The sequence below is a fragment of the Ictidomys tridecemlineatus genome, chromosome 3, assembly GCF_052094955.1.
Source record: "Ictidomys tridecemlineatus isolate mIctTri1 chromosome 3, mIctTri1.hap1, whole genome shotgun sequence".
Taxonomy (NCBI): Eukaryota; Metazoa; Chordata; class Mammalia; order Rodentia; family Sciuridae; genus Ictidomys; species Ictidomys tridecemlineatus.
Genome location: NC_135479.1, coordinates 50,036,504 through 50,046,288, shown reverse-complemented (window position 1 = coordinate 50,046,288; position 9,785 = coordinate 50,036,504). Strand labels below are relative to the sequence as shown.

General features: G+C 38.2%; 1 non-coding gene across 1 annotated transcript; it reads right to left on the bottom strand.

Annotated features, from left to right (window-relative positions):
* Nucleotides 1-4,941: 4,941 nt before the first annotated feature.
* LOC120884680 (small nucleolar RNA U13) lies at nt 4,942-5,041 on the bottom strand. The gene has a single exon (XR_005727100.2). It is a non-coding gene; the product is annotated as a small nucleolar RNA U13 (small nucleolar RNA).
* Nucleotides 5,042-9,785: the final 4,744 nt, after the last annotated feature.

The window sequence follows — 9,785 nt, the reverse complement described above, 5'->3', positions numbered from 1 at the left end:
AAGGTGCCAAAACATACATTGGAGAAAAGATAGCCTTTTAACAAATGATGCTGGGATATCTGGTTTTCTATATGCAGAAGTATGAAGCTAAAAGTTTATCTCTCACCCTGCACAAATATAACTCAAAATGAATTAAAGATCTTGGAATTAGGCCAGAAATACTTCAACTCCTAGAAGAAAACAGAGTCAACACTCCAGCTTTTAGGCACAGGCAATGACTTTCTCAATAGGACCCCCAAAAGCTCAGGAAACAGTGCCAAGAATTAATAAATGAGACCACATCGAATTAAAAAAGCTTCTGCACAACAAAGGAAACAATTAGGAATGTGAAGAAACAACTCAGAATGGGAGAAAATCTTTGCTAGCTACTCTTCTCACATGGGATTACTATCTAGAATATAGAAAGAGCTCAAAAAAATTTATACCAAAAAAATCAAATAGCCCAATAATAAATGGGCAAATGAATTAAACAGACATTTCTCAAAAGAAGAAATACAAATGGCTGACAAATACATGAAAAAATGTTCAACATCATTAGCAATGAGGGAAATGCAAATCAAAACTACTCTGATATTTCATCTCACACCAGTCAAAATGGCAATCATCAAGAATACAAGTAAGGGGCCGGGGATGTGGCTCAGTGGCAGAGCACTTGCCTCGCATGTGTGAGGCACTGGGTTCCATTCCTGGCACCACATAAAAACAAACAAAGACATTGTATCCATCTACAAAAAAATACAAATAATAGCCAGGTGCAGTGGCACTGGGGTGTAATCCCAGCTGCTTTGGAGGCTGAGGCAGGAGGATTGTAGAATTCAAAGCCAGCCTCAGCAAAAGCAAGGCACTAAACAACTCAGTGAGACCCTGTCTCTAAATAAAATACAAAATAGGGCTAGGGATGTGGCTCAGTGGTTGAGTGCCCCTGATCAGTCCCCAGTACAAAAAAAAAAAAAAGAATACAAAAAATAATAATAAATACTGGAGAGGATGTGGAGAAAAACACTTACATTGGGGCTGGGGTTGTGACTCAGAGGTAGAGCGCTCACCTACCATGTGTGAGGCACTGGGTTCAATCCTCAGCACCACATAAAAATAAAAATAAAGATATTGTGTCCACCTATAACTAAAAAATAAATATTAAAAAAACCCACTGTGGTGGGACTGTAAATTAGTACTATCGCTATGGAAATCAGCATGGAGTCTTCTGAAAAAGAGTAGGCATGGAACCACTATGTGACCCAGCTATATCCCTTCTAGGTATTTACTCTGAAGAATTAAAGGCATCTTATTACAATGATACATATATAATTCATGTTTATAGCAGCACAATTCACAAAATAGCCAAACTATGGAACCAGCCTAGGTGTCTATCAAATGATGAATGGATAAAGAAAATATGGTATATATACACAATGGAGTTTTATTTGGCCATAAAGAAAAATGAAATTGTGTCATTTGCAGGAAAATAGAAATAGAAACCAGTAAGTGAAATAAGTCAAACTCAGAAGGTTGAGAGTCACATGTTTTCTCTCATTTGTGGAAGCTAGAGAGGAAAAGGAAAGATATGGGTGAATCTCATGAAAATTAAAGAGAGATCAGTAGAGGAAAGGGACCAAGGGGTGGGAGGTGAGGAGGGAGGGAGGAAATGATGGGAAGTTGGCCAAATTATATTATTATGCTGTATGCATGTACAAATATATAACAACAGATCCTATCAATGTGTACAACTATAATGCACCAATAAAAAAATGAGGAGAAAAAGAAAAAGGCAAGTAGCCCTGGACAAAAATCAGATAAAGGGATATATAAAGTAGGATATATAAAATAATTTACAAAAGAGGAAAATAACTGGTTGAGAAACACATGAAAAGATGCTCAGTCTCATCTAGCAGATTGGCAAACATTAGAAATCTCCAGCAGGATGGACTGTGATTCTTTATTCTTTCTTGGTAACATGTTTTTGTGTATTTACCCACCTCCATTCACAAATCCTGGTGGACTAAAATCATAGTGCCACACTTTTCCTAACCATAGGAGTGGGGTATACAACTTGGCCTAGTAAATAATCTGATATCTTGTTTTTTGCTAGAGCAGTTGGTACATTGATGGGCAGGTGACCCAAGCTGGGCCATACGGATTATCTGCAGTTCATTGAATTCTTTTTTTGAGGGGAGGGGATGGGGAGTGGGGACCAGGGATTGAACTCAGGGGCACTAACCACTGAGCAACATCCCAGCCTTATTTTGTATTTTATTTAGAGACAGGGTCTCCCTGAGTTGTTTAAGGTCTCACTAAGTTGCTGAAGCTGGCTTGGAACTCTCAATCCTCCTGCCTCTCTCAATCCCCTGGGATTACAGGCATGCACCACCAAGACCCATTGCTGAATTCTTCTTCTTCTTCTTTTTTTTTTTTTTTGAAAAAGAGAGAGAGAGAATTTTTTAATATTTATTTTTTAGTTTTTGGCAGACACAACATCTTTGTTTGTAGGTGGTGCTGAGGATCGAACCTGGGCCGCACGCATGCCAGAGGAGCACGCTACGACTTGAGCCACATCCCCAGCTCTGAATTCTTTTATCCAACAATTTTACCCCTAATGTTTTGAAGCCCTTCTCTTGTTGGAATATTTAGTTTTATTTTGCAATAAATTTGCACTGTATAGTTTTTGTATTATGAGACGTTTATATCATCCAAGGGGCAAAGATGCTAGCTAGTTAGTTAGGTGGGGATGGACAAGAACATTAAATGGGAAGATATGTTTGCAAACAGACTTACTTTTAAGTAGAAGTTGATGAGTGAATATTTTCATATTTTGATGACTTTTCCATACCCAAACTCTTACCTGTGGAGACTTAGTTAATGAATATTTAAAAAATGAGGATTCTTCTAATAATCACCCTTAGGGAAGGGCTGTTTTGATGGTGATAAAGGGAGTTCTCTGTAGTGAGGGGACTTGAATCCCTTCATTGTCAGTGCAGTAGTTTTAGCTTGTCTTTGTTTGAAAGAATCTTAATTAAATATGACTACTTTGTCATAGTTTTTGTCTTTGTTATTGTTGTTGTTGTTATTATTATTACTATTTTTATTTTGCAATGCTGGTGATGCAGGGCCTTACACATGCTAGCAAGTGCTCTTTCACTGAATGAACTACACTCCTGACCCCCATCATAGTTATTAGTGTTCTAGAATTGTGGAAGTGAAAGGCATTCTGAAGATCATAGTTTTCTACCTTTTTTCTGAGCACAATTAAGTTTCCTCTCCCCTCACTCTCCAATTCTTGGCTTATTTTTGCGCTACACATTGAGGTTAAAAAAAAATGAACAAAACCAGATGGTGGGGGGGAGGCTGTGAATGTTTTTTTTTTTTTCTTTCCTCCTGGCAGTAAACCTTTATTGAATAGTTACTATGCACTTCTGTTCCTCTGCATGCAGTTGCAAAAAAACCTCTCACCATGTAAATCAGAGATAAAACAAAATGAAGAAAAGAGGAAAGAAATAAAAATATCTTTAAGTGAAGAAAATTTATTATTGATTTTGCTTTTTGGTCTGAGAAATGTTAACAATTTTATCTAAATTACCTTAAGGAACTCCTCCAATGTCCATACTTATTATAGGTCTAACAAAGAGGTTCACATTGGTGATTTAATTTCTAGAAAGGCTTTCTGTTCCAATAACAGAATGCCTCCAAACAAAATTTGTCCCCCCCCCCCAAAAAAAATGGATGAATACTGAGGACTGGATCCCTTCCCTTCCCTTTCCTCCCCTTCCCTTTCCTTCCCAGGGTTTGAGGCATACTAGGCAAATACTTTATCACAGAGGTACACCCTGCAGCTGTTTTAAAGGCTGTTTTGCCCATAATGTGTTGACTTCTTAACACACCACTAGAAGGCAGTGGTTTGCAACCCGTGGTTGGGAACAGCAGGAACCTAGCACCTTTATTTTTAAACAATAGAAAAAGGAGCCTCCTAGTTATGCAAGATTCGCAAGGCCCCTGTCCATTCCTACCCTTCTAACTAAAAGTCTATATTTGTAAAAATGTGTTCATGAAATAGAGTTCAACTAACAGGTGGCAGAACTATATTTGTACCTCCTCTCTTTGTTTCCTGTAGCCTCACTCCCTTTCCACCCTCCACAAAAATTTGTTGAGCACCTACCCTGTGCCAACATATGCTAAGTTACTGGGTATGCAGTGGTGAGTAAAGAAGCACCAGTGCAGCCCTCATGGATCTGATGGATAGCCCCTTATCAATGGATAGATAGGTCAGTTTCACTTCTTGTTAAAGCAAACATTACTACAAAGAGTAGATTATACGTGTGCATGGATTTTTCTAGGGCACCGGTTCTCAAAATGTGGTGTGGGTCAGGAAACCAAAATTATTTTCATAATTATTCTAAGATATTAAACCCAGGGGCACATCCCCAGCCCCAGCCCCCCCCCTTTTTTTTTTGTATTTTATTTAGAGACAGGGTCTCACTGAGTTGCTTGGGGCCTCGCTAAATTGCTGAGGCTGGCTTTAAATTCACAATCCTCTTGTTTTAGCCTCCTGAGCCACTGGGATTACAGGCTTGTGCCACCACACCCAGCTATTTGCCTTTTTTCATGCTCATTCATGAATGTACAGTGGAGTTTTCCAGAGCCTACAGGACATGTAAAATTGTAACTGATTGACTTTAAAAACAGATGTGAGACTCAGGATATTTTCTATTAAGCCAGATGTGAAAGATTGCAGTGACACTCTCCTTCCTAATTTTTTTTTTTTGGTTGGGGAAATATTGTTATTTTAATTAAAATATTATTTATACTAATATGTAATAAGCTTTTTGTTATTTTAAATGAATTAAATGTTTTAACACTTTCTCAGCTTTAATTTCTAATATGGAAATATCAGTGGGCTTCTTATGCATAAATAAAATCTTTTCGGTGTCTCCAATCTTTTGTTTTTCACATCAGGTGGGTAATGAGCTGATAGTGTAACAAGGTTTGAATTAGGCACATCTCATAGGATGACATGGAAACCTACTCATGATATCTATGATCACAAGATCTCAATTACTTTTTTTTTTTTTTTTTTACTGTACTAGGAATTGAACCCAGAGGTGTTTTACCGCTGAGCTACATCCTCAGCTCTTTTTATATTTTATTTTGAGACAGGTTCTCACTAAGTTACCCAGGTTGGCCTTGAACTTGCATTCCTCTTGTGCCATTGCACCGGATCCTCAATCACTTATTTTAAGAGTGTAATAAAGACCTGGTAACAAAGTTTGAGAGCAACTGTTCTAGGGTATATATCCTAAAGTGGAGTTTCTGGGTCATAGGCATCCATAATTTCAGTTTTACTTGATGTTACCAAATTGTTCTCTGAAGTAGCTAAAGCTAACCTCTTTTAAAAATCTATATATCCTTGGGCTGGGGTTGTAGCTCGGTGGTAGAGCACTTGCCTCGCATGCGTGAGACCCTGGGTTGGATCCCCAGCACCACATAAAAATAAATAGATAAAAATAAAGATATTGTGTCTATCTACAAGTAAAATTTTTTTTTAAAAAAATCTATATATCTTGGTGTTTCGAGCTTTTTTTTAAACCACAAATCATAAAAAATTGTGGAGTTATTAAACTAGACCAATAGTGTAACAGGGATTTGGTCTATGGAAATATTGATTGAATATCTTTTCCAAACTACAGTGAGAAATGCAGAGCAATATTTGTTTGTTTGTTGTTCTGGGGATTGAAACCAGGGACTTGTGTATTCTAATCTCATGCACCATCACTGAGTTACAACCCCCAGCTTTAATATTTATTTATTTAAATATTTTTTAAAAATTTTTTTATGTAGATGGATATAATACCTTTTTTTTTTTTTTTTTAGGGGAGAGCCCAAGGATTGAACCCAAGGGCACTTGGCCACTGAGATACATCCTCAGCCCAATTTTGTATTTTATCTAGAGACGTGGTTTTACTGAGTTACTTAGTGCCTCGAAGTTGCTGAGGCTGGTTTTGAACTTTCAATCCTCCTGTCTCAGTTTCCCAAGCTGCTAGGATTATAGGCATGTGCCACCACTCCCAGCCACAATATTTTTTTTAAATATTTTTTTTATTTTTTAAAATATTTTTTTAAATATTTATTTTTTAGTTGTAGTTGGACACAATACCTTTATTTTATTTATTTATTTTCATGTGGTGCTGCAGATCGAACCTAGGGCCTCGCACGTGCTAGGCAAGCATTCTATTGCTGAGCCACAACCCCAGCCCCAATACATTTATTTTTATTTATTTATTTTTATATGATCTTGAGGATCGAACCCAGTGCCTCACATGTGCTAGGCAAGCACTCTACCCTTGAGCTAAAACCTCAGCCCAATATTTATTTTTAATGTACTCAGAGGAAGTAGCTTTGCAGAGTGTCAACATCGAATGTATCGGAAATTTTATTTTTGTTTGGTGGCTCATGGGAGGTAAAAGGGTAAAAGTCATGCAAATAAACTTATTTTTTACACAGGGGAATTTTGTTATTTTTAAATACTACTTTCTACAATTTTTGCTAAAACCATGTTCTAAAAAATGCCAAGGCATCTAATGTTAACAACAACAAAAAAAATGCAATAACTGTTAGTGCACAAGTCTCTTTGTACATGACAGTATATTTTAAGCAATTTCGGGTTGGTTTTTGACTGTAGAATATTTATGCTATTTTAAGTGTAACATCTAAAACTTTAACAGTGTTAAATTTTGGTAATAGACTATATGGATAAGTAAGAAGACTGAGTTTTACAGTTGAAGAGCCAAGGTGCAGTAATATAAATTGGTTGTCCATCTCTACCCCACCCCGTGTTGGGGACTGAACCTAAAGGTACTATACCAATGACTTATGTCTCTAAGACAGTCTTGCCAAGTTGCCAAGGCTGGCCTGGTCCTCCTGTCTCATCTTCTGAACTAGCTGGGATTCTTGGCCTATGCCACCAAACCCAGCTAATTGGCTGTTTCTTAACAATGGTTTTGCACATAATGATCTGTGCACTCTGCTCTAGTAAAATGAAATGTGACTACAGTCAACTTTTACCTATTTATGGTGGAGAACTTTGAGAAATAAAGTGTCCAAAGCAGGACTCTTTTGAGAGGGAAAAAGGGTGTTATTAATAATGATACCAAAACTGGGCATAGTGGTACATGCCTGTAATCAATCCCAGCTACTCCAGAAGCTGAAGCAGGAGGATCGTGAGTTCCGACCAGCAACAGCAATTTAGGGAGACCCTGTCTCAAAATCAAAAGGGCTGGGAATGTGGCTCAGTGGTAGAGTGCACCTGGGTTCAATCCCCAGTACTGGAAAATAAAATAGATACCAAGATTTCAAACAAAAGCCATAACTACCTGGAGCAAAACTGAATGGAGTTACCTTTGACTAAGACATAATCCTAACCCTTAAGGAGGCCAGTATCTAACAGGAAAAAGAGAGAGTAACCATAAGATGGTGATAATTATAAGTGCAAGAGAAGTGCTGAGGAAGGGTGCACATAGCCAACAAGGAAGGACCTCTCAGGGAAAATGATGCTCCAGCTGGCCCCCCTGCAGTTTATTGGATGAAAAAGAGAAAGTGTGTTCCCAGGTGAAGGAAAGCAACATACAAAGCCTTAGCACCAATGTTATGCTTTAGGGGAGCTGCAGGTTCCCACGGTCTGGGGGTGGTGGGAGGAGAAGAGGTATTAAAACAAGACCAGTGGAGCATAGGTTAACTGGTCTTGCGTCGTGTTCTAAGTATTTGGATTTTGTCCTTGTAGACATAAGGGTCCACTGAAGGATTTTAAGGAGGACCATGACCTAATCATGTTTGTGTTTTAGAAAGTTCCCTTCTGGTGGGGCATGGTGGAGTTTGCCTGTAACCCTGGCAACTCAGGAGGCTGAGGGAGGAGATCAAAAGTTTAAGGCCAGCCTTTGCAACTTAGTGAGACCCTGGTTCAAAACAAAAAGGGTGGGGGATGTAGCTTAGTGTTAGAGTGTGACTGTAACAGTACTAAAAAAAAAAAAAAAAAAAAAGAAAGAAAGAAAGAAAGAAAAAGAAAATCTTTCAGCAAGTGGAAGATGGATTGAGTTAGGAGTAAAGAGGCTTTTTAATCATTAAGTCAGATGAAAGATGACAAAATCAAGATTAGGCAGTGATGGTGGGGATGGTACTAAAGGGCAGAATTGAAAGCATTTAAAGAATATTGTGTCATGTAACCAAAAAGTCTAGAGGTTATGCCTACGCTTATAAGGATTTGTACTCTCTTCTTAGCTTAGTGGTTTCTGTGAAAGGTTCTGACTTGAGAATTTATATCACTTCAACTTCAAATTTAGTGATAGAGAACCCCTGTCCTGGCTGTCTGTGCCTCTAAAGATGACCCATGTTCTCCCTTGAATGTGTATTTCCTGGTTTACCTCAAAGTGTCTCTTTGAGGTTACCTCCATTTTCCCTTGGATATGTACTACTTTCCTAAATAAACCTCTTTCTATGCCTTTGAAAAAAATGTATTTGAATTATAAAAATATAATTTTTTTTCTTGTAAAAACCAAAACCAAACCAAACCAAAACAAAACAAAACCGGGCCCTGTTCCCAAAGCTTCAACTGACCAATCACTGAGGCCAGGGGAATGAGAATTTCTGATTGAACAGTCTGGGTTACATGCTCTACTTCTGAGCAGGAAGTGAGGCTTTACACAAATTGCAAACCGAGCAAACAGAAATCATATTCCATAGGAAAATCTGAAGCTTTTTCTGGAGCAAGTGGAAAACGTACTAGGGAGGTGAAGCGCAGTCATCCACCATGGGAGCAAAGTTGGTCAGCAAAGGTGACCCTCCAGGACTCTTCTCTGACTATTGCCTTGGAAGCTGTGGAGAGTAGTCCACAGAGCAAGGTCTTCTCTTAGTCAAGAGGGAGTCTTATCCTCTTTCCCTCAATTTCCATAGATGAGTCCTCTTCTTTCTCCATGAGGAGCAGGGAGGGACTAACTTGTTGAAGTTGCAACTAAGACATTCACTGAGAATATGGATAAAGTTATTTTGCCTCGAAAGGAAGAATAAGCTTAAACCCTTCTCATTATCCGAAGTGCAGCTGCTCCTTCATTTTCTTTTCTCAGTAAGTGGGTGAGCAGACAGGAGGAGCTGGTCTTCCCAGATTTGCCTGTATATAGAGTGATAACAAGGAGGCTCCCTTTTTATCTTGGGCCTGAAAGTGTAGGTTTATTTTAAATCATTAATTTTTAATTAATTAATTAATTAATTAATTTTTTTCTAAGTAAACTATGAATACAATGTGTGATACTTCAGCATCTGTACACAAGGGGTACTGGCAAAATCAGGATATTTGGTGTTTCCAAATCTAGAACCATTTTATCTTTGGATGTATTTCAGGGTAAATTGCAGGCATCAACTTGTGTTCATATCATTAACTAGAGTTCAATATTTGTTTACATTTTTTTGAGGTACAATGTACATAGGTTGAAACCTAAAAATCTTCAATGTGCATCCACAGAGTTTTGACAAATGTCTACACTGGTGTAACCACACCTGCAAGACTTATAACCATGAAAACCAATGGCACCTGCTTGAGATATTATCTAAGAGTGTAGGAAAGAACTAATCCATGGGATTGTGCTTCAGGGAAGAGCAATAGGAAAAGAGGGAGAAGAAGGCTCTTGACTGTTTACATCCCACCAGTCCTGCCTGTTCAATGTCATGGTTACAGTTGAGCCCTTAGAACACTGCTTGACACAGAGGAATATTCAGTCAGTGCCGGCTGCTATTAGTGTTGCTATTAT